Source organism: Haliotis rubra, unplaced genomic scaffold (assembly GCF_003918875.1).
Source record: "Haliotis rubra isolate DU_JTF1 unplaced genomic scaffold, ASM391887v1 Scf333, whole genome shotgun sequence".
Classification (NCBI taxonomy): Eukaryota; Metazoa; Mollusca; class Gastropoda; order Lepetellida; family Haliotidae; genus Haliotis; species Haliotis rubra.
Genome location: NW_025767006.1, coordinates 959,299 through 986,202, shown reverse-complemented (window position 1 = coordinate 986,202; position 26,904 = coordinate 959,299). Strand labels below are relative to the sequence as shown.

General features: G+C 37.9%; 2 long non-coding RNA genes across 3 annotated transcripts; one reads left to right on the top strand and one right to left on the bottom strand.

The window, feature by feature from the left end:
• LOC124284317 lies at positions 1 to 26,631 on the bottom strand. The gene is made up of 4 exons (XR_006900528.1): positions 26,444 to 26,631; positions 17,960 to 17,968; positions 16,451 to 16,452; positions 1 to 11 (listed from the first exon to the last, which is right to left on the bottom strand). It is a non-coding gene; the product is annotated as an uncharacterized LOC124284317 (long non-coding RNA).
• Positions 5,804 to 7,357, top strand: LOC124284316. Of its 2 annotated transcripts, none has more exons than XR_006900527.1 (2): positions 5,804 to 6,116; positions 7,254 to 7,357. It is a non-coding gene; the product is annotated as an uncharacterized LOC124284316 (long non-coding RNA). The 2 variants fall into 2 exon arrangements; XR_006900526.1 differs by having other exon boundaries at positions 5,804 to 6,131.
• Positions 26,632 to 26,904: the final 273 nt, after the last annotated feature.

The window sequence follows — 26,904 nt, the reverse complement described above, 5'->3', positions numbered from 1 at the left end:
AGTAAATGTCCCTCGAGAATATCTGTGTACCGCTCACTGTTCATATTCCCCCCAAATACACAGAGGGGCGTTGCCCCTACACAGATATGCCACTCCACACGTTAAATTTCGGACTGTACTTTGGGCGCTGATACAAAGGTTTTTCAGTTTGTTTGATCCAGAATTTCAGTGTATTAGGAAACAGCCAAACAGAACATTCATCTGAGAAAATCACATTGTCCCAGTTAAAATTTCTATGCTGTAAGCACCAGTTCAACCTTCGCTCCATTTATTCAGGTTTCATGATCGGTGATGGAATTCCTCGACTTTTCTGCCAACCCACTGCATGCAGCTCAGTTCTAATTGTCTCCTTACAGACAGCCACAGTTCCTCTATCAATCATATCCAGCCTTAAGTTTTCTAAACTCCTTCGTTTGTTTTAAGAAACAAGAATACCAAGCCTCTCGTTACCGACAGTCAGTTTTCTGGGCCTACCTACGCCTCCCTGCCATATCCATTTGCAATATTTTTCAAAACACGATAAACAGTGGACAAAGGGATGCCTGTTCTACTTGAAATCACTTTAGCTGATCTGATGTCCTTGTTATAATACTCTAAAATCAACTTCCTCTTCTCTATATCATCCATACTGAGGATCACTGAAAATGTCGTCTGCTAGCAAGTAAAGAAAGGGGGATAACTCTTCACAAACTAATGAAAAAAAGATTAACGGAGTTGTTTCTCTTGAATGAAATCAAACACTTGATAGCTGGTCAAGCTTGTTTATAAATTAATATAAATCCATTTAAACATATTCCTAAAATTCTCAATAATTTCTGGTCATACTATATTACAAGCATCCTTTCTTGTAGTATATATTGCATGTATTCCACCTAAGTATATACAGACATTACTAACCTCGTGTGTTTCCGGATCATTTATGATACGGAAACACACGAGGTTAATAGTTCTTTATAATATAATGTCATTCTTAAAATTACTCTAAAAGAAAGAAGCAAATCGTATGTGAATTTATATGAAGAGAATCGAGCATTCGCGTAAGAATACTTAGCGGTACACTAAGGTGAAGGTCGTTCATGACGGCGGCATATGGTTCTGACTAGTTGCTAATATAGTGCAAACGTAACTCATATTTAAAATGAGAACTTTCTGTCTAAAAGAAACAACAAAATCGGGCAGCGTTCTTTTGGCAGTGTTTCTATTTTCATTGCGGGTAATCGTCTCATCTATATCAGTTTCTGATACCTGACGGAATCGATTCGTCGTCTGTATTGTGATCTATAGATCGAAATCCTTGGTTGTTACCTTTGTTAGAAGATTGCCTTTCAGTCGTGCCTCATAATCCGAACGAAGTACTCCGTTTCATGTTTTCCAAAGTCAATTGCTGCAGTAACGACTCCAGAACCTCTGTCATCAATTCTTACAGAATCACCAATTTTGAGTATGGGGGCAGCCATGTTTGTTTACAAACAATGTAAACTCGTGACGACGTCATCAATGAAATGTTAAAAACGTTTTAGGATTCGCATGGCGTGTATGGCATTTTATGAAAGTAGTTCGTGGATTGACGTAATTAGCATAGTTATCAGATTTGGATACCAAGTTTATCAGAATGCTTTATTGCACCGATAACAACCTCCATTAGATGATAAATTGAAATTATTTTTCTGAAGTATATACTACTATTATGTTTCTGAAGTATACACTGAACTTCTTTTTTCCAAAGTATATATTATAAGTATTCTTCTAAAGCAAATATTACAAATATTCATCGAAAGTATAAATTACAAGTATTCTTCTAACATATAAATTGCAATCTTCAGTTCTAAAGTGTATGGTTAAATTTTTGTTTTTAAAGTATATATTAATGGTACCTCTTCCAATGGATATATACTGCAAGTATTCCTTCTGAAATGTATTTGAAAGTATTCTATCGAAAGTATATATTGTAATCGTCCCTTGTCTGGGTGAACTAACTTGTGCAGATGGTTTACCTTTGGCTTGTAATTGCGAAAGGAATGGAAATCCAGATGAGGTGCTTGAAATACACTAAACGCCAAAAGAAACGTTACCCTCCTTCCTTAATGACGGAGGTACCTATCCTCAGCTGGCTTTGTGACGCGTGACGTCTACTTCTTGGTCTGTCTACGGTGACCCCAGTCTGTCTGAAGCCCTGAAAAAGTAATATAACAGTGATACGGTGACATCCGAGGGCGTTGGCAACAGCATTGTATGCCGACCCCATCTGCACTATCCCAATGGCTCTTTCTCTCTCTTCAGCTGTCAATCGTGGCATATTTCTCGTACTTGTGTATCATATCATGTATTCTAGGTTCTCTTCATACCCTATAGAATCATTCTGCTTGTGAAATGGATGCAAATACTGCTTGAATATTTCTGCGTTTTGGCGATTGATATTGCTATGTGTAAACAGAAAATGGATAAATGTTACTTTGCAAGCAAAAATGTTAACAAAGATTATTTTAGATATTCCTAAACGTTTTTTCTCAATATCAAAGTCACGTTTTACTTGAAATTATAGGAGTGATTACTTTGCAATTTTACACACTCTACAACAGAAAATTGTTTCTTTTAATAGTTAAAAAATGGTGATATTAAATGGTTGATCATTGTCCCAAATCAGATTTTATTCCAACCTTTCTTTTGGACATCTAAATCACTATTATTTGTTTATTTTGGCATGTACGAACATGGGACAATTTAACTCTTCTGAAAAAGATGCATTTTACCTAAATATGAATGCATTTGAGAATTTATTTGTTGTTGAGCTTACTTGCAAACTAATACTTTCCAGCATATCTTTGATAGTTTTTAAATAATTCATAAAGGTAGGAGGGTAACGTTTCTTTTGGCGTTTAGTGTATTTACAGGCGTAACTGAGTTTATTCGGTATTTAAATTCAGAAAGATCGAAATGAGGCTTGTTTATATTTTAGTTAAAATGTATAATAAAAGATGAATGTTAGTAAAAACTGAAACTGATATAGTGATGTAACGTCAATACTTGAAGGGCATCTCCATTTGAAAATGTCACCGGTCATTTGTATTTAGATGTAGCTGCTACACTGAGCATCCACATATTCTACCATGACAAGACTGACTTGTCGGCTAGGCTTCCGTTCTAAATTTGTTGGGATCAAGGTTGATTAAAATTTATTACCCACGTGGTCAACGTATGGGTAGTTGCATACTAATCTCGTACGTCACACGAGTGTCGTATCCCGTTGACCTGTGTCGTAACGACTTGACCTGAGATTCTAACGATTTGATTGGATAACCGATGACGTCTTAATTAGGTCACATTCTGACGTAACTATTTTTTCATTCATAACAAACACGTGAATTCATTCATTCTACAACTTAAATGCATTGTGGGAATGTAAACATTGCGAACGTTGCCGTGACGCTGATTAATTGTGAGTCGAACTGAGACATTATATCCGTCGAAAAACATAAACGCAATGTTTCCACCACCGAATGAAGCAACTGGAAACCAAGAAACGGGGTGCTACGGAGTAGTTTACTGTACGAGGCTGTACGAGGCGATGACAACTGACATGCATCCTGACATCGGTTACCAAGGCAGTGACGTCATTACAGTGTGACGTCATGCAAATATTGTACTACAGTAGAAAACTCTTCCGCAACCTCTTTATGAAACCGGTTTCGGTTTGAAACCAAAAAAATAACAAAAATACGCTATTTGGTCAATTTAATGCATGTAAGACGTGGGTAATAAATAAAATACCACACTCGGTCTCATTACATACGAATTATACGAAACTCGTGACCTTCCTATGGTATCTGACCTCGCTTTCGCTCGGTCAGATACCATAGGAAGGACACGCGTTTCGTATAATTCGAATGTAATGAGACCTCGTGTAGTATTCTCTATGTAACCACTCATTTGCTGTCCGTGATATTATGAAGTTAGCGGAATGAGCCGAATACATTTTGTGATATAAGGTGCACGGTATACACAATGAATGGTTCTAAGTGAGTGAGTGAGTTGGGTTTTGCGCCGCTTTTAGCCATATTCCAGCATTATCACGGCAGGGGACACCAGAAACCGGCGCGACAGGGAACATTTTAACCACAAAACTACCCCCCCGCCTCTATATAATAGTTCTGAGGACGTAATCATGACAAATGAGAAAGGCCTCCAGTCCCAGAATCACTGATGCCGTTATGTCTGTTTTCACTGTTAGATTGTTGTATTTTACTTGAAGCATATGTTTACCGTAATTGTTCACCCGAAGATTTGACTTGCCTTTGCATGTGTTGTGACGTGTGGGGCAGGATACTATATTTCTTTCACTATTTGCTGAAAGGAACACACTCGTATTTCACCCACAATACAATGGACGAGATTTCTTATGACAATGGGAAATTGATTTAGTCGCTTTTATTATCAGCTGACGCGTTTTTGCTTCAGATCTGTTGCCATGAAGACCCCAGTTGTCTTCATCTGCCTACTCCTCATCCTTCCAGGATGCACAGCGGAGGCTGTAGCGGGTGAAGGTGTTGACGACCAGACTCGGTTATCCAAGAAAGATGCTGAAGTACCGGTAAGCCCTATTCCATATAACGTTTCTGAAACCTATCAAGGACACAGCATATTCAATAAATGTACAGCAATCTAAAATGATAGCATTGCAAGTGTGAAGGAAAATGTCCGGCACGGTTATAACCAAAGCAAAGTCAGGTAGTGGATGGGAGGGATGTTGGCGTAAAGTTGGTGCGTGTGCGTGAGTGCGTGTGTGTGTGTGTGTGGTGATATGCACTTTCTTTTTTTGCTTGAACTTTGTGCAATTTTTACTGTTTGACCCCTGACTCTTACTTAGTGAATTGACCCGTGAAGGTCCGGGTTAAGTATTGATCTTCAGTAACCCATGCGCTTGTCGTAAGAGGCGTCTAACGGGATCGGGTGGTCAGGCTTGCTGACTTGGTTAACACATGTCATCGGTTCCCAATTGCGCAGATCGATGCTCATGCTGTTGATCACTCGATTGTCTGTTCCAGACTCGATTATATACAGACCGCCGCCATATACCTAGAATATTGCTGCGTGCGGCGTAAAACTAAACTCACTCACTCACTCTTAACGAATTGCGACAAATACAAGACCAGCATTATAATGTATTTTCAGTCATTTATTGGTAAATTATATCTATTTGTAAAAGAAGTATCATAAACTCACATACATCTTTGTTTCTTTTTCTTTAGTCAAGTGAAGTCGGTAATAACTTTCTTTTGCCCGGCAGTTTATACTGCAATCCATCCATAACGAATCTCTAGTCTGTGTGTCGAGTTAGAGACATGGCAGTGTGATCGTATAAAGATGTACTTCACAGCATAGCAGTCGTAACCCCGTCACCTTTTGTTTTTGTTCAGGCTGAAGCTGATACAAACGAAGTCGAAAAGAACATTGAATCAAGACACGTAAGATATAGCAGAAGTAACGTCGTTGGATGGGGACGCAGAATTGCCAGGACCTACCGAGGGAGAACTGGGAGCACCTTCGTAAGGACAAGTGGAGGCAGAAGCAGAGTTGGATTGGGAAGAAGAAGAGGGAGCACCTACGGAAGAAGAACCGGTATCAGTTTGGGAAACAGAAGATTTGGATCCGTATTCCGAAAGTGGGGACAGAGACGCAGAGGATCACGTCGGCAAGGACGCGGTTGGGGACGCATAATTTCGAGACGAAGAGGTTGGAGATATGGGCGGAGACGCGGCTGGGGACAAAGCGGCGACGGTAGCGGCGATGATAGTGGCGACGGTAGTGGTAGCGGCGACGATAGTGGCGACGGTAGTGGTAGCGGCGACGATAGTGGCGACGGTAGTGGTAGCGGCGACGATAGTGGCGACGGTAGTGGTAGCGGCGACGATAGTGGCGACGGTAGTGGTAGCGGCGACGATAGTTGCGACGGTAGTGGTGGCGACGATAGCGGCGATGATAGTGGCGACGGTAGCGGCGATGATAGTGGCGACGGTAGTGGTAGCGGCGGCGATAGTGGCGACGGTAGTGATGGCGAAATTACTGACGGCCTTGATGGTGGGGAATTTTGAGATTCCCTAGCCTGCAGACGTCCAACGGTAATGTTTACAGCAGTGAGTAGCGGCATAACGATATTCTTTCATTTGGCTAAAATGCCATTGATCGTCTAAGAGCAAAACGGCCTTATATAGGCAGTGTCCCTGCTCACGATTCCTCATAACTGCACTTGCATATAGCGAACCATTTTTGCTCTATGACACTTTCGAGCGTAAACGTGCATTCAAGTTTCCGTAGATGCGTTTTTGCGCTGTGCATTCGTTCCATGTACACAAACCAGCATTACAAACCAGCAAAAATTATTATCACACCTTAATTCTTTTCATGTATCAGTATTACCTATGCGTTTCTTTTGGGGAGAGTATATGTACAGGGTTAATGAAGGTTATCAAGAAGCGTCATTGTGCATCACAACTTTTTGACAAATGGCGATGAAAATATGAAATATTTCGGTTACTTTGGTGTCTTGCTAATAGCATTGTTGAATAACTCGATTATCCTCCTTACTGAAATTTGGTTAAAACTTGAATAACAAGGTTATGTCATCGTTTCTTAATTAGAGCTGACAGTTAAATAACTGGATTATGCTGCTGTCGGACAAAAAGTAACTGTAACTATTAGAGAACTTCGTTATTCTGATAATTACTGACACAACTAACTGACAGTGTTGTGCATCACTGACTGACTGAGTTTGGTTTTACGCCGCTTTTAGCAATATTCCAGCAATATCACGGCGGGGGACACCAGAAATGGGCTTCACTCATTGTACCCATGTGGGGGTTTGAACCCGGGTCTTCGGCGTGACGAGCCAACGCTTTAACCACTAGACTACCCCACCGCCCCTGTGCATCACTGTCTGTTACTTAAGTGTTCCAAATATTTAATAACTCGCTGTGCTGCTGTCTGAGAATTAGGCCTTGAACTTTTGCAACATTCAAGTTACCTGACCCGTGAAGATCCGGGTTAGAATTGGTCTTCAGTAACCCATGCTTGTCGCAATAGGCGACTAACGGGATCGGATGGTCAGGCTCGATGACTTGGTTGATACATGTCATCGTATCCCAATTACGTAGATCGATGTTCATGCTGTTGATTACTCGATGTGTATCCTCTTTCTTATGAAATGCATTTTAATCATATACATATATATCACTCCACTGATTTCCTTTATGTTCCAGCGATAAACATCACACAGACCAACTCACGCCCAAAGGACTACCAGAATCCATTTTTGAAAATGTATGAAATCATATGTTAATTACACGAAATAAATTGTGCAATGAATTTTCAGCGAGTTTATTATGAATTGTGTTAGTTGTTTCGCCGCACTTAGCAATATTCCAGCTATATATTGTTGGAATTGTCTTCAGCAACCCATTCTTGTCGTCAGAGGCGACTAACAGGATCGGGTGGTCAGGCTCGCTGAATTGATAGACAAATGTTATCGTAACCCATCGTAACTCGATGCTCCTGATGTCAGTCACTAGATTGTCTAGTCCAGACTCGATTACTTTCAGACCCCCGCCATATATCTAGAATGTTGCTGAGTGCGGTGTTAAACGATAAACAAACAAGCAAAAAACAAACAATTTTACAAGAGCATGGAAACACACTCTAGAAGTCAATAGAAGATGAAACCAACAATAATGATATACAAAGCGACAAAGCCGCCATTTTCAGTCGTACAAGAAATCTCTGAAATGCTGCAAGCCGAGTCAGTCGTACGTTCCGACTGGATCATGGACATGTCTTCATGTGTCAAACAGTAGCGTATATTAGTTAACTCTATCACAGGGTGTTAATCTGTCAGCTGATATATGTGTTTGATGAAAGTAGTAACTTATGTATCGAAACAGGTACTTGATAAAGGTACTAGCATCTGTACCCAAACAAGTGATTGATAAATGCACTGTCATATAGAGGTACTAGCATCTGTACCCAAACAAGTGCTTGATAAATGCACTATCACATAAAGGTACTAGCATCTGTACCCAAACAAGTGCTTGATAAATGCAGTCATATAGAGGTACTAGCATCTGTACCCAAACAAGTGCTTGATAAATGCACTATCATATAAAGGTACTAGCATCTGTACCCAAACAAGTGCTTGATAAATGCACTATCATATAAGGTACTAGTATCTGTACCCAAACAAGTGCTTGATAAATGCACTGTCATATAGAGGTACTAGCATCTGTACCCAAACAAGTGCTTGATAAATGCACTATCATATAAAGGTACTTGCATCTGTACCCAAACAAGTGCTTGATAAATGCACTATCATATAAAGGCGAGGAGATAGGGGAGTGAGTGAGGAGGAGTAGAAAGGGGAGTGAGTGAAGAGGAGTGGTGACGGGAGTGAGTGAAGACGAGGAGACAGGGGAGTGAGTGAGGAGGAGTAGAGAGGGGAGTGAGTGAAGAGGAGAAGAGAGGAGGAGTAAAGAGGAGTGGAGAGGGAGAGAGGAAGACGAGGAGAGAGAGAGGACCGGAGGAGGATTAGAGAGGGAGGAGGAAGAGGAGGAGAGGGGAGGAGGAAGAGGAGGAAGAGAGGGAGGAGTGAAGACGAGGAGACAGGGGAGTGGAGGGAGGGAGGAGTAGAGATGGGAGGAGTGGAGAGGAGGGGAGGAGTGAAGAGGAGAGGAGAGGGAGTGAGTGAAGATGAGGAGAGAGGGAGTGAGAGGAAGAGATGAAGTGAGGGAGAGGAAAAGAAGGAGGTGAGGAAGGAGTGGGTGAAGACGAGGAGAGAGGGAGGAGTGAAGAGATGAAGTGAGTGGAGAGAGTGAAAAGAAGGAGTGTAGACGGAGTGGGTGAAGAAGAGAGAGGGGAGTGAGTGAAGAGAAGAAGTGAGGGGGAGAGTGAAGAGGAGGTGGAGAGGGAGGAGGAGTGAAGACGAAAGGAGAGGGGGAAGAGAGGAACAGGAAGAAGAGGAAGAGGAGGAGTGAAGAGGAGGAGAGAGGAGAGGAGAGGAAGAGGAGTAGAGAGGGGAGTGAAGAAGACGAGGAGAGGGGAGTGAAGAGGAGGAGAGAGGAGGAGTGAAGAGGAGGCAGTGGAGAGAGGAGTGAAGAGGAGTGGAGAGGAGTGGATGAAGAGGAGTAGAGAGGGGAGGAAGAGGAGCGGAGTAGAGAGGGGGAGTGAAGAGGAGGAGGAGGTAGAGAGGAGAGAGGAAGAGGAGCGGAGGAGAAGAGGGAGGAAGAGGAGGAAGAGAGGAAGAGGAAGAGGAGCGGAGTAGAGAGGAGAGGAAGAGGAGGAGAGGGAGTGAAGAGGAGCGGAGTAGAGGGAGAGGAAGGGAGTAGAGAGAGGAGAGGAAGAGGAGAGGAGAGAGAGGGGAGTGAAGAGGATCAGAGGAGAGAGAAGAGGAGAGGGAGCAGAGGAGAGTGAAGAGGAGCGGAGAGGAGGGGAGGAAGAGAGGAAGGAGTAGAGAGGAAGAAGAAGAGGATCGGAGTGAGAGGAGGAGTGAAGAGGAGCGGGGAGGAAGAGATGAGAGGGGGAGGAAGAGGATCGGAGTAGAGAGGGGAGGAAGAGGACGAGAGAGGAGAGGAGAGGAAGAGGAAGAGAGGAGAGGAGTGAAGAGGAGCGGAGTAGAGAGAAGAGAGGGAGAAGAGGATAGGAGAAGAGAGAGGGAGTGAAGAGGAGTAGAGAGGGAGTGAAGAGGAGCGAGAGAGAGAAGGGAGTGGATAGGAAGAGGGAGTAGAGAGAGGAGAGAGGAAGAGAGGAGAGGAAGAGGAAGGAATGAAGAGAAGATGAAGAGGATCGGAGGAAGAGAGGAGAGGGGAAGTGAAGGAAGAGGTAGAGAGAGGAGAGTGAAAGGAGGAAGAGGTAGAGAGGGAGTGAAGAAGAGAGAGAGGAGAGTGAAGAGGAGTGGAGAGGGAGAGGAAGAGAGAGAGTGAATAGGAGCGGAGTAGAGAGGGGTGTGCACACAACATTTGACCAGTTGGACAGTGCTGTGAAAATCATTGTAATGGTGTGAACAGAATTGAACACAAGCAGGAAATTGTTTACAGTGATGCAATCACATCCACGCTGGATCAGTGGAATGCAGGCTAGATATGCAGGCCGACGACCTACACAAGTTAGAGACACACAGCCGAAGAGATAATGTGGTGTTTTATAACATACAGAAGAGTGAGCATGATCCTATGATTCTTGTAAAGATCTTGTCATATGACCCTAAACATTGACACACAACACCGCACCTGGCGTCGATGAGACATCATAAAGGGCGCATCGCATGGAAAGACAAGGTAGCACTCGTCGCCCACGCCCACTGATCCCGAAGTTTACGTTGACAGAGGACAAAGTGTCAGTGCTAACTCAGAGGTCTACATTCCAGAGTTGTGCTATCAAATGACCTGACTAAACGTCAACGTAATATTCTGACTGAGCAAAGGGACAAGGGACTTATTGCATACTTTAAGAACGAGCGTCTCATCACTAAACCCAGAGTACCACACTCCGAACTAGCCAGTGCGGAATCTCGTGGTGCTGTTCAGTTGAACAGGACTGTTACTGTGGACAAATCGGATGCAGAGGGAAATCAACCAAACATCGGGAAAAAGACCTTTGCGCATATATATAATTTTACGTGCTCTTCGACACCCCACGCAATCGTACGATCAAGCAAGGGATGTAATTCACAATATGAATGCGACCGGGCTTCATCGCGAACTTCGAGCTGTGAGAATGTGAACGTTCCACTTGATTCTGATTTAGCCAGTCAATTTTCTTCTCGTCAATTCGCGACGTTCTCGATTCTTACTTGGAAAATTGACGGCTTGTTAAATAAATTTGATGACAGTGACTTTTTCCATTATCTACTCCAGTTTGATTTCATATACCTGCAAGAGACATTTGAAGTTTGAAGTTTATTTTTGTACTGTCATAAAACTTGCTAAATACCAAATCGGGACGTATTTAATGTATTTCTAAGAAAAACATTTCTAAAATTCTGTTCGAGGGTTCCTATTGATATTTATAACACAGTTTGTATCCGATTAGATACGTGACTTACAGACACAGATCGTGATGTTTTACTTCCAGTAGGCTGGTATCCGCAAAGAGTCGAGTAGCATGCGCTCCCTTAGAGGGATCTTCTTACTATAAAGTCACAGGAAGCGCTAGTCTGTTCGAGAAGTTAGAACAGTGGTTATTAGATAATTGAGCTTATCTAACAGATTGTTACATACTTGTGTGTGGAGGTTTAAATGCTCGGGTTGGGACTGGAAATCAATCCCCAAATATGCAGAGTGAAAACTTTGATGACTTCTGTGCTGAGGATGAATCGGTTCCTGTAAATGCTAGATTTTCAAATGACACCTGTGTAAACAGATTTGGTAAATTTCTGTTAAACGTGTTACGTTTTCAACTTGTATATCTTAAATGGCCGGTCTGAAGGAGATACGGGATGAATGTTTACTTATTGTTTACCCATGTAAACTTAGGATGATAACACAGGGGGTGCAACACGGATGATGTGGTCAAATTCCGTATTGCACTCTAGATTCGGTATTTTACCCCTGCCGGTTCTTCTTTCTCCAAAGCTATGATTTATTTTATTAAGTATCAGATTTATGCAAGATAAGAGGGTATATAATAAATAAAGAACGTCATACTAGCTCATTTGGATGTTTTGTATTGAACGAGAAGATGTCATGGGACCAGAAAATCAACTCGTTCTTCGAACTCGTTGTTTCTCTGCTCCCATGACACCCTCTCGTTCAATACAAAACATCCAAATGCACTAGTATGACGTTCTATATATTTATGCTTCCGAACAAAGTTGTAGTTTAATTAATTACGATATATCATCACCTGGACTGTTCAAGTATTTCTCGAACTTCGATGTAGGAGATAGAATACAGAGTAAACACATGCCTTTGATCCTTAGATTCACTGAGGTGAAAAACTGGTAACTAAAGATTTGAGTGCAAGTACATTCAGGTATAGATGGGATAATGATCCTTTTCATTGAAAATATGTCAGATATAGGTTTCCATTTAGACAATTTCATAAATGTCTTAGAGAAGGGTGTAGATTTAGCCATAGAGTCATTTGAAGAATGAAGAATGAGGACTATTTTGGGCCATGGGCCTCCCAGTAGGGAACTAGAGGACATGAAAGCAGAGATTATTAAACAGATAAGAGACTCGGAGGACAGATTGTCAAAAGATGTCAATTCGGTAAAGGAGGACATAAAATCATTGAAGGTAGAGATGTCGGACATACAGAATGACCTTTTGATAAACAAACAGGAGCAGGAAGTACTAAGGCTTGATATCGACTCTATCAATGAAAAGACAGACATAATAGAACACCGTGTGACAAAGATCAAGGATAGAATAGAGGATCAAGAGAGACGAAATCGTAGAAACAATATGATTCTGTATGGTGTATCCGACAGCAGGAACGAAACCTACACAGAGAGCAAAAGGAAAGTACTGGATATAATTAACAGTGCACGGGAGACAAAGAAGTTACCCGATCTAGTCCCTAGGAATGTAGAACGGGCCCACAGGCTATCGTCTTACGATCCCAACAAGACAAGGCCTATCATTGCCAGAATGTGTCACTGGGAAGACAAATGGCACTCCGTCAAGCTGAGAACTGTCCTGAAGGAGCGAGGTTACGGAATTGCTAACGATCTGACGAAATCACAGAGAAGTGAGCTTAGCAGGCTTCGAACCCAGAACCCGGAAACCAGATTCTACTTCAAGGGGAACCAGCTTGTGCGCGAAGCTAGGGAAACAGATAGCTCGCGAAGTGTCGACCCAACCGAGGACCGAGGACAAATTCCTACCCAAAGTAGGTCGCGACCACTGAGATCTACCTACCGTGCTGGGACTCGGGGTCAGTCGCGCTAGGGGTGTGGCACGGGCCGACCAAATGTGCAATCTAGGACGCAATCTAGTGTGCGATCCGGGGTGTGTGATTGTAGGACACTTCAAGAGGACGAGAATGACATTGTAAACAACACGAAAGACTGTATTAAAAACATAAAATTCATACTCAGAAACTTCATGACATCGACTTTGTTAACTTTATCAAATCGTTTGATATCATTGGTTTAACAGAGACTTGGAGTAATGATCATTGTGCAAATGACGTATTTACAGATTTTGCCTGTTTGAATAAAGATGGAGATAAGATAGCCTCAACTGGGAGACTCTCTGGTGGAATAACTGTAATGGTAAGAAATACACTAACTAAATATATCAAATGTACTGAGATCACAGAAAATGCAGTTTTTATATTGATTGAGAAGTCACTGTTTGACATCGATAGAGATCTTTTATATAGCTGTGTGTATATACAACCAGAGGGATCCTCTTGGTATGAGAAATTTAGTGGACATTGTATAAATGGTATTTCACTTTTCCAGGAGAAACTGTTGGATAAAATGTCTGATCTACCAGATATATACTTGCTTTGTGGGGGTGATTTTAATGCTCGGACAGCTACGCTTCCCGACTTTGTTGATGATGACATAAATATATCATACGGAAAGTAAAGATCATTCCATGTGGGATTTCATATTGGATCATTTTAACCTGGAACGGTTCTCCTGTGACAAAGTCGTCAACCATTTCGGTAGATGCCTCTTAGATTTATGTAGCATTTTAAATATACATATTGTGAATGGCAGATGTGGTAAAGATTTTAAATTAGGGGATTTTACATTTATAGGTACAAATGGCACAAGCGTCATAGACTATGTCTTAGCTTCTGCACATTTATTTGACAAAGTGCTAGATTTTGCTATACCTACTAAAGCAGAGTCCTCTCACCTCCCGTTAACCTTAGATTTACGTGCGCATCACCCACCAGTACAGCCAAAGACTATGAGTGGTAAATATAAATCTGATCATGAAGCATACAAATTTGTTTGGAATAGCAAGATGTTGTTGCAATTCAGAAATAATCTACTATCGGATGATATACAAGACTTATTTGATAAATCTGTTGATGTAGCATTCACTGATATAAGTCAATGTGTAGATTATGTCGTAGAAGCATTGTGTCTAGCTGCTTTTGATATGAAAAGACGGATACGCCCCTTTTCAGAAAAACATAATACGAATATCTGGTATGATGAAGATTGTAATCATTTAAAAAAAAACCGGTGTAAATGTCTTAACTCCTTCCGAAAAGATAAAACCTTGCAATCCCTGGGGAGATATCACAAAGCTAGAAACAGATATAATACAACCTGCAAGGAAAAGAGAAAGGCATTTATGGAACAGAAAAGAAAAAAGCTAGAAAATAATATAAATGATGTCAAAAAATTCTGGTATGAACTTAAAACACTAAATCCTAAGAAAAGCCAAAATAATAACATTGAAATCGACGAATGGTTCAATTACTTTCAGTCATTATTCTCTACCTCTGATAACAACCCAGATCCAAATAGACAAGACTATGTGAACGATACTGAGTCTACTCATATTACAGGTGTAGCCTCCGACATATTGGATGCCCCAATAAGTAGAGATGAAATACTTAACAGTATACAACATCTAAAGTGTAATAAGTCACCAGGATTAGACAACATCCTCCCGGAATTTTTCAAACATTCATCTGATCTTTTACTTCCATATCTTGAGCTTATTTTCAATATTATCCTCGACACTGGGAACTTTCCTGAATCTTGGTCAGGTGGCATTCTTGTTCCAGTCTATAAACTGGGAGACCCTAAAGATACCAATAACTACCGTGGAATAACTGTACTTAGTATATTTGGCAAGTTATTTATTTACATTATCAACAAAAGATTAGTTAAATGGACTGACGTCATGGATCAGATATACGAGGGTCAAGCGGGCTTTAGGGAGGGATATACAACAACAGATAATATCTTTATACTGTATAGCCTAATACAAAGATACCTCAGCTCAAAAGGTGGAAAGTTCTACGCACTATTCGTTGATTTTGCAAAGGCTTTCGATTCTGTGCAGCGGGATAAACTATGGAGACTTCTACAATCGCATGGTCTTAGTAGTAAAATGAATAAAATGTTGAAGAGTATATACGAAAATGTTAAAGTGTGTGTAAGGAATCAGCATGAATTATCTGAACCTTTCATAAGTGAACTAGGTGTTAGACAAGGCTGTATTTTAAGCCCTTTCCTTTTTACGTTTTTCATTAATGAATTAGCAATACAAATATGTGACACATGTACGAATGGGATTCAACTACACCCAGATACAATACAACTATTTCTGCTACTCTTTGCCGATGATATTCTACTATTCTCTAGTACTGTTAGCGGTTTACAGAAACAAATAGATGAATTAGACAAATTTTCTGACCAATATAAATTGTGTGTAAACAGAGACAAAACCAAAATTATCGTCTTTAAGAAAGGTGGAAAGCTCTCTAAATTAGAAAAATGGTATTATAAAGGGCAACTACTCAAAACTACCAGTGTTTATAAGTATCTTGGTGTATATATTTTTGTAATAGCCTTTCCTGGTCCAAACACACAAAACAAGCGTCAGCACAAGCCTTGAAAATCCTAATCGGTGTTTGTAAAAATATGAGATCGTTGGGTGAAATGTCCTTTAACACATTCTTTAAAATATTCGATATGCAGATAAGTCCAATACTTCTATATGGCTCTGAAATATGGGGATTACAACAATATGACAGTATTGAAAGAGTTCATTTATGTGCATGCAAAAAGTTTCTTGGTGTAAAACCGAACACATGTAATAGGATGGTTTACGGAGAATTAGGTAGATTCCCCTTGTTTATATACTCTTCCATTAAAGCCATAAAGTATTCGGTAAGATTACTGCATATGCCATGCCATAGGTTTCCGAAAAAATGTTATGATATGATGAAATTGTATGACGAAAATGGGAAAAGGAATTGGGTGAGTGATATTAGGGAGTTGTTGTACAAAACTGGTTATGGTTATGTGTGGTGTGATCACAGTGTTCAGTTGCATACCAGTTTTATCATATCATTTACACAAAGAATGAAAGATATCTATTTCCAGTCTTGGTCGGAATCACTACTTCTATCCACAAAATGTTTATACTATAATCAATGGAAATCGGACATACGTTTTGAAGACTATTTAGCAAAAATCGGCGTAAAGAAGTTCCGTATAGCTCCCTCTCGTTTTCGTTGCTCTTCCAATGAATTATTTATTGAAACTGGCAGGTATGCAGGTATACAAAGAGAAAACAGAATATGTCAGTTATGTAATATGTGTACTGTTGAGGATGAACTACATTTTCTTCTAATCTGTCCTGTTTATACGACTCTACGAACAAAATACCTAAAGCCATACTATTATAAGCATCCAAGTGTAAGAACATTAATTTCACTATTAACAGATACTACCACATCAATATTACAGAATCTGGCAATGTACATCTATTTCGCTATGAGATTAAGAAAAAGTATTGTTGCAGAAAAGAATTTATAAATGACTTCTATCTACTCATGTAAACTCTAAATGTACTACAAGCATGTGGCCTTTTTAAGTACTGAAATAAAGATTGATTGATGTAAGGACTATTTTTATGGACATACAACTTCTTTATCCTATATAGGCGACGTTTCGACATAGATTCTAATGCCGTTGTCAAGCAAGTGGTGACATTAGCATCTATGTCGAAACGTCGCCTATATAGAATAAAGAAGTTGTATATCCATAAAAATAGTCCTCATTCTTCATCTACCCAACTTCTAGAATGCCAATCAAAGAAGAAATAGAGTCATTTGTAAGATTTTTACTTGATGCTGCAGACTATGCAAAAGAGCGTGACTGCTATTCCGAAAGTTTTCACTTTTTATGGACCAGAGTGTCATAAGGCAAAAGAAGAAGCTAAACGCAGTTTACGTATATTTAGACGAAACAGAACTTCAGTGTGTAAAACCAAGTATTGTAGACTTAGAAATAAACATAAAAGTTCATGTAGACAGTGGAAAGGTAAATACCAATACCACAAAACAAATAAACTATACCTAGCAAGGAACAACTCCACTGTATTTTGGATTGAGCTGTGAAAATTTTCAAAGCTAAAATCCTATACGAATTATATAACTAAAGAAAGATGGTACCATAATTTTTACGAACCTTTCAATGGGAGAGATGTAACTGAACCAGATGTACTACTCAGTTTAGACCAATCTGTCGAAATGAGTGAAGTTGATAAGGAGATACTTGAATCCATTATAACGGAAGAAGAAATTTACAAGGCTATACAGCATAGAAAAATGGTAAATGTCCAGGTATTGATAACGTCCTTATAGAAATGATTAAAACAAGCGAATCTAAAATAATGCCCTATTTTAGTGGCAATGTTCAATAAAATATTTTTAAATGGTTGTTTTCCACAAGTGTGGAGTAAAGCAATTATAGTTCCTTTGCACAAAAAGGGTGATGGAAATATTCCCGATAATTACCGAGGGATATCTTTACTCAGTTCACTCGGGAAAATATAACTTGTGTTTTAAATGAAAGATTAACAAAATGGGCAAATGTTATGGATAACGTTTCTGAAACTGAAGCTGGTTTTCGGAAGGGCTATTCACTTGTTGACCATATCTTCACATTGTATGCTATCATCGAAAAAACTCTCTGTAGAAGAAGGAAAAACATATACGTTGTGTTCATTAATTTTAAAAAAGCTTTTGATTTTGTAAATAGAGATAGACTCCGGAAATTACTCTCATCATACGGCGTAAACGGTAAAATGTTGCAAGCTCATACTGCATATTCTGCTACCTGTAATCAATAATAGATTGATGTTGCATGGTGCTATCGTTTCAGGATCACAAACCTAACCAATCACTACTAATCATAATCACGAACCTAACCAATCACCTCTAATCAGGAACGTAACCAATCACTACTAATCATAATCACGAACCTAACCAATCATTACTAATCAGAAACGCAACCAATCGCAACTAATCAATGGCTTTTTTTTCTATGGTGATTTATGGGGTAAGGTCGACCAGTAGTTAAAATTGAAAAAAATACCAAAATTGATAATAGATTATAATCATTGATTATCATGGAAAGACGACTTACGGTGTGGCAGTGTGCTTAACGTTTTTCAGGTATGTCCAATTTCCAAAGGTCACAGTCAACTGATTTAAGCGTCCTCGTACTTTAACTATAATAGTTCAGGGCGAAAGTGTGCTTTATTACACTGTACATGTGGTAGAGCGAACAGTATTTCTTTTCTAAATTTAATACTTTCTAAGGATAATTACGAAAAATTTAAGGCAGAAAACAAACGACGGGTGTCGGTGACCTAAATTGAGAATCCTCGCACAGGGCTAACTGACGCGCTGTTCTATTGACGTGTCTGCCCCCCTACGTTAAGACGAACGTTCACAGAAAAAACCCAAAATGATAAACAGTTTGATGACGGTTTACATTCCGAAAAAAAGTCTTCTCTAAATTATTTTAATTAAATATGTAATTAACGTAAACAACATGGGGCAATATGAACGTCGCATTTCTACTACCAACGTAAGTTTAGATAAGTGACATCCAGATGAAGCTAAGTAGTCAAGCGACATTCCACGATTGCATTGTGGGAATGTAAACATTGCGAACGTTAACGTTCTACATCTTAGAATATACGAACTTGCCACAGCGAAATAATGTACACCTCTATAATGTTCACAACACAAGACGTCATTATTACGCAATCATTACTACTGAATAATCACGAACGTAATCAATCACCTCTAATCAATGATCACAAACCTATCCAATCACTATTAATCATAATCAGAAAAGTAACCAATCGCTACTAATCAATGATCACAAACCTACCCATTCACTCCTAATCATAACCACAAACCTAGCCAATCGCTACTAATCAATAAACACAAAACGTACCAATCACTACTAATCATAAGTAGAAACCTAGCCAATCACTACTAATCAGTGAATTCTGTCATGGACCCGTGAAGGTCCAGGTTCGAATATTGGCCTTCAGTAACCCATGCTTGTCGTAAGAGGCGTCTAACGGGATCGGGTGGTCAGGCTCGCTGACTTGGTTTACACATGTCATCGGTTCCCAATTGCTCAGATCGATGCTCATGCTGTTGATCACTAGATTGTCTGGTACATACTCGATTATTTACAGACCGCCGCCATATAGCTGGAATATTGCTGAGGGCGGCGTAAAACTCACTCACTCACTCACCCACTAATCAATGATCACAAATCTAACCAATGACTACTCATCAATAATCACAAATCTAACCAATCACTACCAATCATAAGATGGGTCTTGTCTTTCAGATGAGGATAGTGATCTTAATCGTGACGTTGAATATATTATTTTTTTTCTCTTTTCATGTTTTTATTCCCAGAATTATGTTGACAGACTTTACCTCAGTAGTACAGTACAGGTAGCTTCTTAGTATGCTATTACAGTGTTTCTTTGATCTCATTGTCAAATAAGATGCTGTTCACATGTATATAAAAAAAAAAACGGTCAAAAACTTAACATGTATATGAAGTGTTACGTGTTTACAGATTTTAACTCGGTAGTACACAGTACAGTACAAATAGTTTCGTTGTACACAGTGTTTCCTTTGTCACTTACTGTAACACCCTGCTGTTCACAAATATGCAAAATGGTCTAACTAAGCATGTATGTGAAGTATTTACATGTTTACAGAATTTATCTCAGGAGTACAGTAAAGTACAATACAGGTAACCTCATAGTACATAAATATGTAAAATGGTCAAACTAAGCATGTATATGAGTGTTACATGTTTACAGATCTTACCTTTACCTCAGTATTACAGTACAGTACAAGTGGCCTCATAGTATACAAGTAGTGTTTCCTTGATCGCATTGTCAAATCTCATGCTGTTCACAAATAGGTAAATGGACAAACTAAGCATGTATATAAAGTGTTTACATGTTACACAAATCTGTTGATAAAAGTTTAATTATTGGCAAATAATGTATGGAAGGAAGACCAGAAGCTAAAAAATTTGGCATAATTACAATTTGAAAAAGCTATCATTTTTGTTGCTTCGTAATATTTGATGACTTCTGCTTTAATATGTCTAATATTCAGAGTTTGCTTTTTTCTGCTTCTTCTATAGATAGCTTCTTTAACCACCAAGATTACAGCATTCAATGGATTATTGTGTTTGCCTTTAAATCCAAATATAATATTCTCTAGAGAAAATTTCATTTCACCCTCTGAAACAGTTCTAAGCCATTTTTCTACTTCCTTCCATATCTTTTTCACATGAAAGCATTCGAACAGCAGGTGTAACATGGTTTCTGAATCTTGTCCACAGAATGTACATAAATGTGATTCAGATATTCCTATCTTGTACAAGAAGCTATTTGTTGCTAAAATATTATTCACTATTTTAAATTGGAACCATCTCATATTCACACTCTCAGTACATCTATAAGGCATCAGATTAATATTTTCTTGTTCTGTTCTATCAATTATTCTATTCAAACACTTTTGACATTTTTCCAGTGCATCTGTACTGAAGTCTGGAGCAAATAAAATCTGATAAAACATTTTACTACCCTTTTGTGTATTGATTATGCTGTATACATTAAATGGGAGAGTAGGATCATATATCCTTTCTTTGTAATCCTTAATCAGACATCTTTTAATGTATCTCGATATTGTTGACTTGAGCCCTTGATATAGGATAAAATTTGTTTCTAAATTATATGTTTCTACAAGTTTGTTAAAGGAATAGATTTCTCCCTTTTCATTGAACATATCCTTAATAAAACGTATACCCTTTCCTATCCAGTGCCTATATTCAACCCATTTGCCACCAATAGAGATATTAGAGTTGTACCATAATGATTGAGTCTTTATGTCTGACATATTTGTAATCTTATCATAGCATTTGGATAGATACAAACCCCATGCCGATACAACATCCCTCCAAAAAGTATTTGTAATGTATGGTAATAAAGTAGTGTTCATATATAAACAATCCGCCAACCATAGGGTATCTATTCCTGGGATAAAAGTTCCAGCATGTTTGACCCAATATGACTTATTGTGAAGTCTTTTTATCCATGATAGTTTTTGTGATAATATAGTTGATTTAACATCAGGTACCTTAATTCCTCCATATTTAGGTGGTTGTGTCATGACACTTCTCTTGACCCTATCTATCTTACCACGCCATATGAAGTTAAAACATTTCTTCTGAAAACTATTTAGCTGTTCGTCTGGAGGGTTAGGTAAAGAGGCAAACAAGTGATTCATTTTAGGTAGTAGTAAAGATTTCAAAATAGTATTTCTACCCATAGGCGTTAAATGTCTAGTTGACCATTGTTTCATTTCTTTTTCAATATTTTTAAATTTCTCTTTATAATTTAAGTTTACCATTTCTTCTAAATCTACACTGAAATTAATCCCCAGTAATTTAAAATGTGTCTGACTCCAATCCAAATTCCACTCTTCACAGAGCTTATACCTAGATCTCTTTTTTGACCCAATCCAAATTAATTTAGTCTTCTCAACATTAACCTTAAGTCCAGAAAATCTTTCAAAAAAGTGAAGAATATTCATAACTGCATACAGACTTTTCTCTGACCCATCCAAAGACATAGTAGTATCATCTGCAAATTGTTCTAAAATATGTTCTATATTGCCCATTCTAATACCTTTAATATTTTTTTCATTTCTTATCAATATAGCCAATATTTCAACACACAATATAAAAATATATGGCGATATCGGATCTCCCTGACGACAACCCCTTGTAACTGGGAAAAAGGTGCTTGCGAAACCATTGACTAACACACTCGATTCAATATCTGTAAAAAAAGTGGAAATCCACTTTTGGATACTCTCTCCAAAATTGAAGAATCTTAATACGTTTATCATAAATTTTCTATCTACTGAATCAAACGCTTTTTCAAAGTCTATAAGTAATAATAATCCTGGAATCTGAAATGTATCAGTATAATCCATTAAATCATATATACTTCTAGTGACTTCCCTATATATCTGCCTGACACAAATCCCTTTTGGTTTTCATTTATTAACAACTCTAAGACTTTTTTAATTCTATTAGCTATGGCTGCCGATGCCAATTTATATGAAGTGTTCAACAGTGATATTGGTCGCCAATTCTTGAGGTATATTCTTGGTTTGTTATCCTTAGGCAAGCATGTAATTAAACCCTGTTTTTGAGTTACTGATAGGGATCCTACTTTATAAGCATAGTTAAGAGAACTTAAAAGGTACTTATTCAAGTCATTCCAGAAAAATTTTAAGAATTCAGATGTAATACCATCTGGTCCTGGGCTTTTTTCATTTTTCATTTTTTTCAATGCTAACAGAAGTTCTTCGTATGTTAGCTCTCCCTCTAGTGAACTTGAGAGACACTCAGACAATTTAGGTACTTCATATTTTCCCACTGTTTCTTCTAAGTCAATTTCACTACAACTTTCATTTGTATACAATTTTTTATAGAAGTTTTTAGTTTCTTCTAATATTTCTTCCTGTTTTTTAATTACATTTCCAGCTTTTGTTTCAATTTGATTTATAGATTTATTAAGGAAATTTCTGCGCTCCATATGTAGGAAATATTTACTTGCTTTCTCTCCCTGCTCTATCCATTTAGCTTTTGACCTTACAAAGGAACCTTTGGTTTTTAATAAATTAATTTCTTCTAACTTTTCTTTGGCTTCATTAATTCTTTTTACTAGTTCTTCTTTTTCATACAAGTGACTACTTTCATCTAGTTGTATTTCTAATTTCTCAATGTCTTTTTCTAGCCGTAGTTCATTTTCCTTACTCTTTTTCCTTTTTGTAGCTGAGTACCAGATAGTAATTCCTCTTATTTCCATTATAATCATTTCCCAAAGCAGCTGATCATTAATAGCGTATGTATTTTCACCCTTCTCTGGTGTTTTATAAAGATTTATTACATTACCTATTGTATCTTTAACTTTTCTTATGTATTCTTTATCTTTTAAGAGAGAGTTGTTAAATTTCCAAAACCCTTTCCCCCTGCTTAACTCTGTTGTTGTTAATGTTATGGATATAATTGAGTGATCTGTACATATACTAGGAATTATTTCCGTTTCGTGAACTGCGTTCATTATATTGTGTGAAACTAAAAAAAATCAAGACGTGCTTGTTTAATATGTGTGGGTTGTCGCCAGGTAAATCTTAGACTACTCGGATGCATTTCCCTCCAGGGATCCTTGAGGTTCATTATATCTACAATTTCTAATACTTCTTTCCGAGCCCCAGGATTATTGATGTGTTTATAATTATATGTATCCATATCGCTATCCATGACTAAATTCCAATCACCGCAAAAAATAAATTTGTCAGTGTCATTCTTATTTGCTAGCTCTTCTGCCCTTTCCTTCACATGTTTATAGAATTCAGGTTTGTCCTGGTTAGGGCCATATACATTGAACAGAGTATAAATAAATTCATTTATTTTTATATTTAACCCCACAAAGTTTCCTTCTTTATTATCATATGTAGTATTTAAGACTGAAAATTCAAAGTTATTATTAAACAAGATAGCTGTCCCTCTTGCATTGCTTTTGTAAGTGCCAATAAAACATTCTTTATAGCCCCATTGCTGTTTTATCAATTGTTCCTGATCTCTGGTAAAGTGGACATCCTGTAAGCAGAATATTTGGGCTTTGTTCTTCCTTAAAAACCGAAAAACCTTTTTTCTCTTCAGTGCATTGTTTAATCCCCTACAGTTCATAGATAAAATCTTGAACTTTTTATTACCTTCCATTTCAGTCATGTTCTATATTATATTTTATGTCTATAAATAAGGATATACAGATATTTTTCATATACACTGCATAATGCTTATTTTCTACCCTGTACATAATATTATTGCTGGGATTTTTGTGTGTACCAGTTGGGAACTACTGAGTAACAAAAACATGAAGATGCAAAATATATCAAACAGTACTAGGAAATGGACCTCTATGGGTAACAGTCAAGTAGAAGCTACATACTCTCCACTCTTTTTTCACTAAATACCAACTTCAGGCGAATTTCATAAATGAAATCGTATCTAACAAATGTACGTATATAATTCACATAAAATAAGAAACACTTTAACACCGATCAGTGAAATATCTTTTGTTTACACTGCGTTACTTCCACCATTTTCCTTCTTCACGTCACATATAGAGTCACATGATCACTGAAGTCACGTGAGCACTGTCGGTGAGTGTAGTCTACCCACTATCGAAGTCAAATGTAATTTTTTTTCCCTAAATGCCCTTTCAGAATTCCATAGATGAAATCATATCCAACAAATATAAGTACGTAGTTCGCATAACATAATAAAACGCTTCAACACCGCTCAGTGAAATACCTTTTGTTTACACTGTGTTACTTCCGCCATTTTCCTTCATCACGTGATCAGTAAAGTCACATGATCCCTACAGTTACGTGAGCACTGTCAGTGAATATAGATATCTTATCGAAGTTAAATGTAAACACAATTTAAGCAGTTAGAATTACTCGCTTGGTAAAGATCTTTAGTCCTGATAGTGTAATCCAAACGAAAGCATTGATACTGTTCAAATTAGAATATTTCAAAGCGGCACAATCTTTCTCCATGAAGTAACAGAAAATGAATATCCACTATCATTTGCCAATCGGCGTACTAAATAAGTTCACGTTTCCTGAAATTGAATATACTTTCAGGTGTTTATGATAGAAAATAATAACAAAAGTGCATCCCACAGTTTTTATACTGGCCGCTATTCACCAGTTGGAGCAAAGTCTGATGTCTTTTCAACACTTCACATTTGTTGGATATATATAGTCAAGCACTGTCACTATAAATAATAGCTGTGAGCAATGTGTGTTTGTTCAGACTTAGAACAATATTTTAAACAGGATTACTCACAGTGACGTTGAATATTAACTCACTCACTCACTATTCTTAATTGTCGCCTTCAAAGATGGTGTGAGGATCATGATATTATCAGTGAATCACAGATTGGTTTCAGGGCTGATTATTCAACGATTGACCTTTTTTTTCATTGCAGTCCTTAATTAAAAAATATGTTAGCAAAAAAGGGTAGATTTTACTGTCTCTTTGTAGACTTTCACAAGGCTTTTGATACTGATGTTCTTCTAAAGTAACTTTGTGAAGCTGGTATAAGAGGTAAGTTTCTTATGCTGTTAACTTCTATGTATAGTTCTTTATCAGCTTCAGTCAGGACATCTAAGGGTGTATCAAATAGTTTTTCTTGTAAAATCGTTACTCGTCAAGGCTGTGTTTTGAGCCCTCAGATCTTTATTATATTCATAAATAGGTTATGGAGTCTTACGGAGTTCAAGGAGGTCAAGGTATTACAGTTTATTCTTCTATTAGCTATCTCTGTTCTCTTATGTTTGTTGATGATGTGTCAGCAATAGCTGACACCTGTGCACAGTTGCAAAAAAAAGATTAATGTACTTGGAAAACAATTGTGAGCAAACTGGTATGAGCATGAATTTAAAGAAAACCAAGATTATTGTGTTTAGAAATGGTGGTTCCTTGCGCTCATATGAAAACTGGTTTTATAATGGTAATGTTATTGACACTGTATCATTTTGCAAGTACCTTGGAATTATGTTCACTCCTAAATTACCCTGGAGTAAAGCTCCATCTTGTCTTGCATCACAAGCTAATAAGGCAATATTCTCTGTTAAAAATATCCAAAGGCAACTTGGCAGCATTAATTGTACATATTTATTTAAGATTTTTGATTGTATGATATCACCTATCCTATGTTATGGGTCTGAAATATGGGGCACATCCTACTGTAATACTATTGAATCAGTCCATATTAAATTTTGTAAATATGTTTTGAAACTTAGAAAATCCACCTGTAACAATATGGCCTTGGGTGAATGTGGAAGAGTGCCTTTACAGTTTATTATACAACCAGTGCAGTGAAATACTGGTGTAGACTTCTAAACATGCCTGGCTATAGATTACCTAAACAATGTTATTTTATGCTATTATCTCTAGACAGGGTAGGACGAAATTCATGGGCAACTAGAATTAAAATTATTCTTTTTCAATTTGGTTGGATAAGCCAGGGATTTGGTGATCGCAAAATAATTATAAAAAGATTTAAACAGACATTACTGATACTTTTTCCCACTTTGGCAAATCATCTTTGGATAGCAGCCATAAATGTTTTACTATAAGCAATACAAATCTTTATGAAATGTAGAGAGCTACTTGGTACAGAATGATATCCCTCAATATTTAAAAATTATATATGGACGATTTCTGTGTTGTAATTTTCAACTGGTAGATACATTAATGTTCCATATGCTGAAAGGCATTGCATGTTTTGTAAATTAAATGGTATCTTCGTTGTTGAAGATAAATGACATTATATATGTATATTACAGAGTAAAACTGTTAATATCATCAAAGATGAATGTCTATTTTTATACGTTGTTGACAAGAAAAACTGAATGAAATACATTACATGTGCTCTAATTATCCATCAATTTATGCATATGTATTTTGGGCCGGAGGCCTGTTACTGAAATAAAATCCTGCTCTTTTCTGTTCTGTTCCAATTACTGCTATTTAATAATCACAAACATATCAATAATTCCTCGAAGGCTAGTGGTTACTTTTGAGAAAAAACTGAGAATGCAGAAAAAAACTCAGAAATGTTCGTGTTGCAGAGAAACCCACTCACCTTATCATTGTTGTCGACACTGGAGATTCAAAGAGTTTAAGTGCTGGCTCGTGACATCTCCATATATTGCACACGTTGTGTTGATGCTAATTCTGATTTGCGGAGATTGATGTGGTGATGATGATAATGATGATGATGGCGG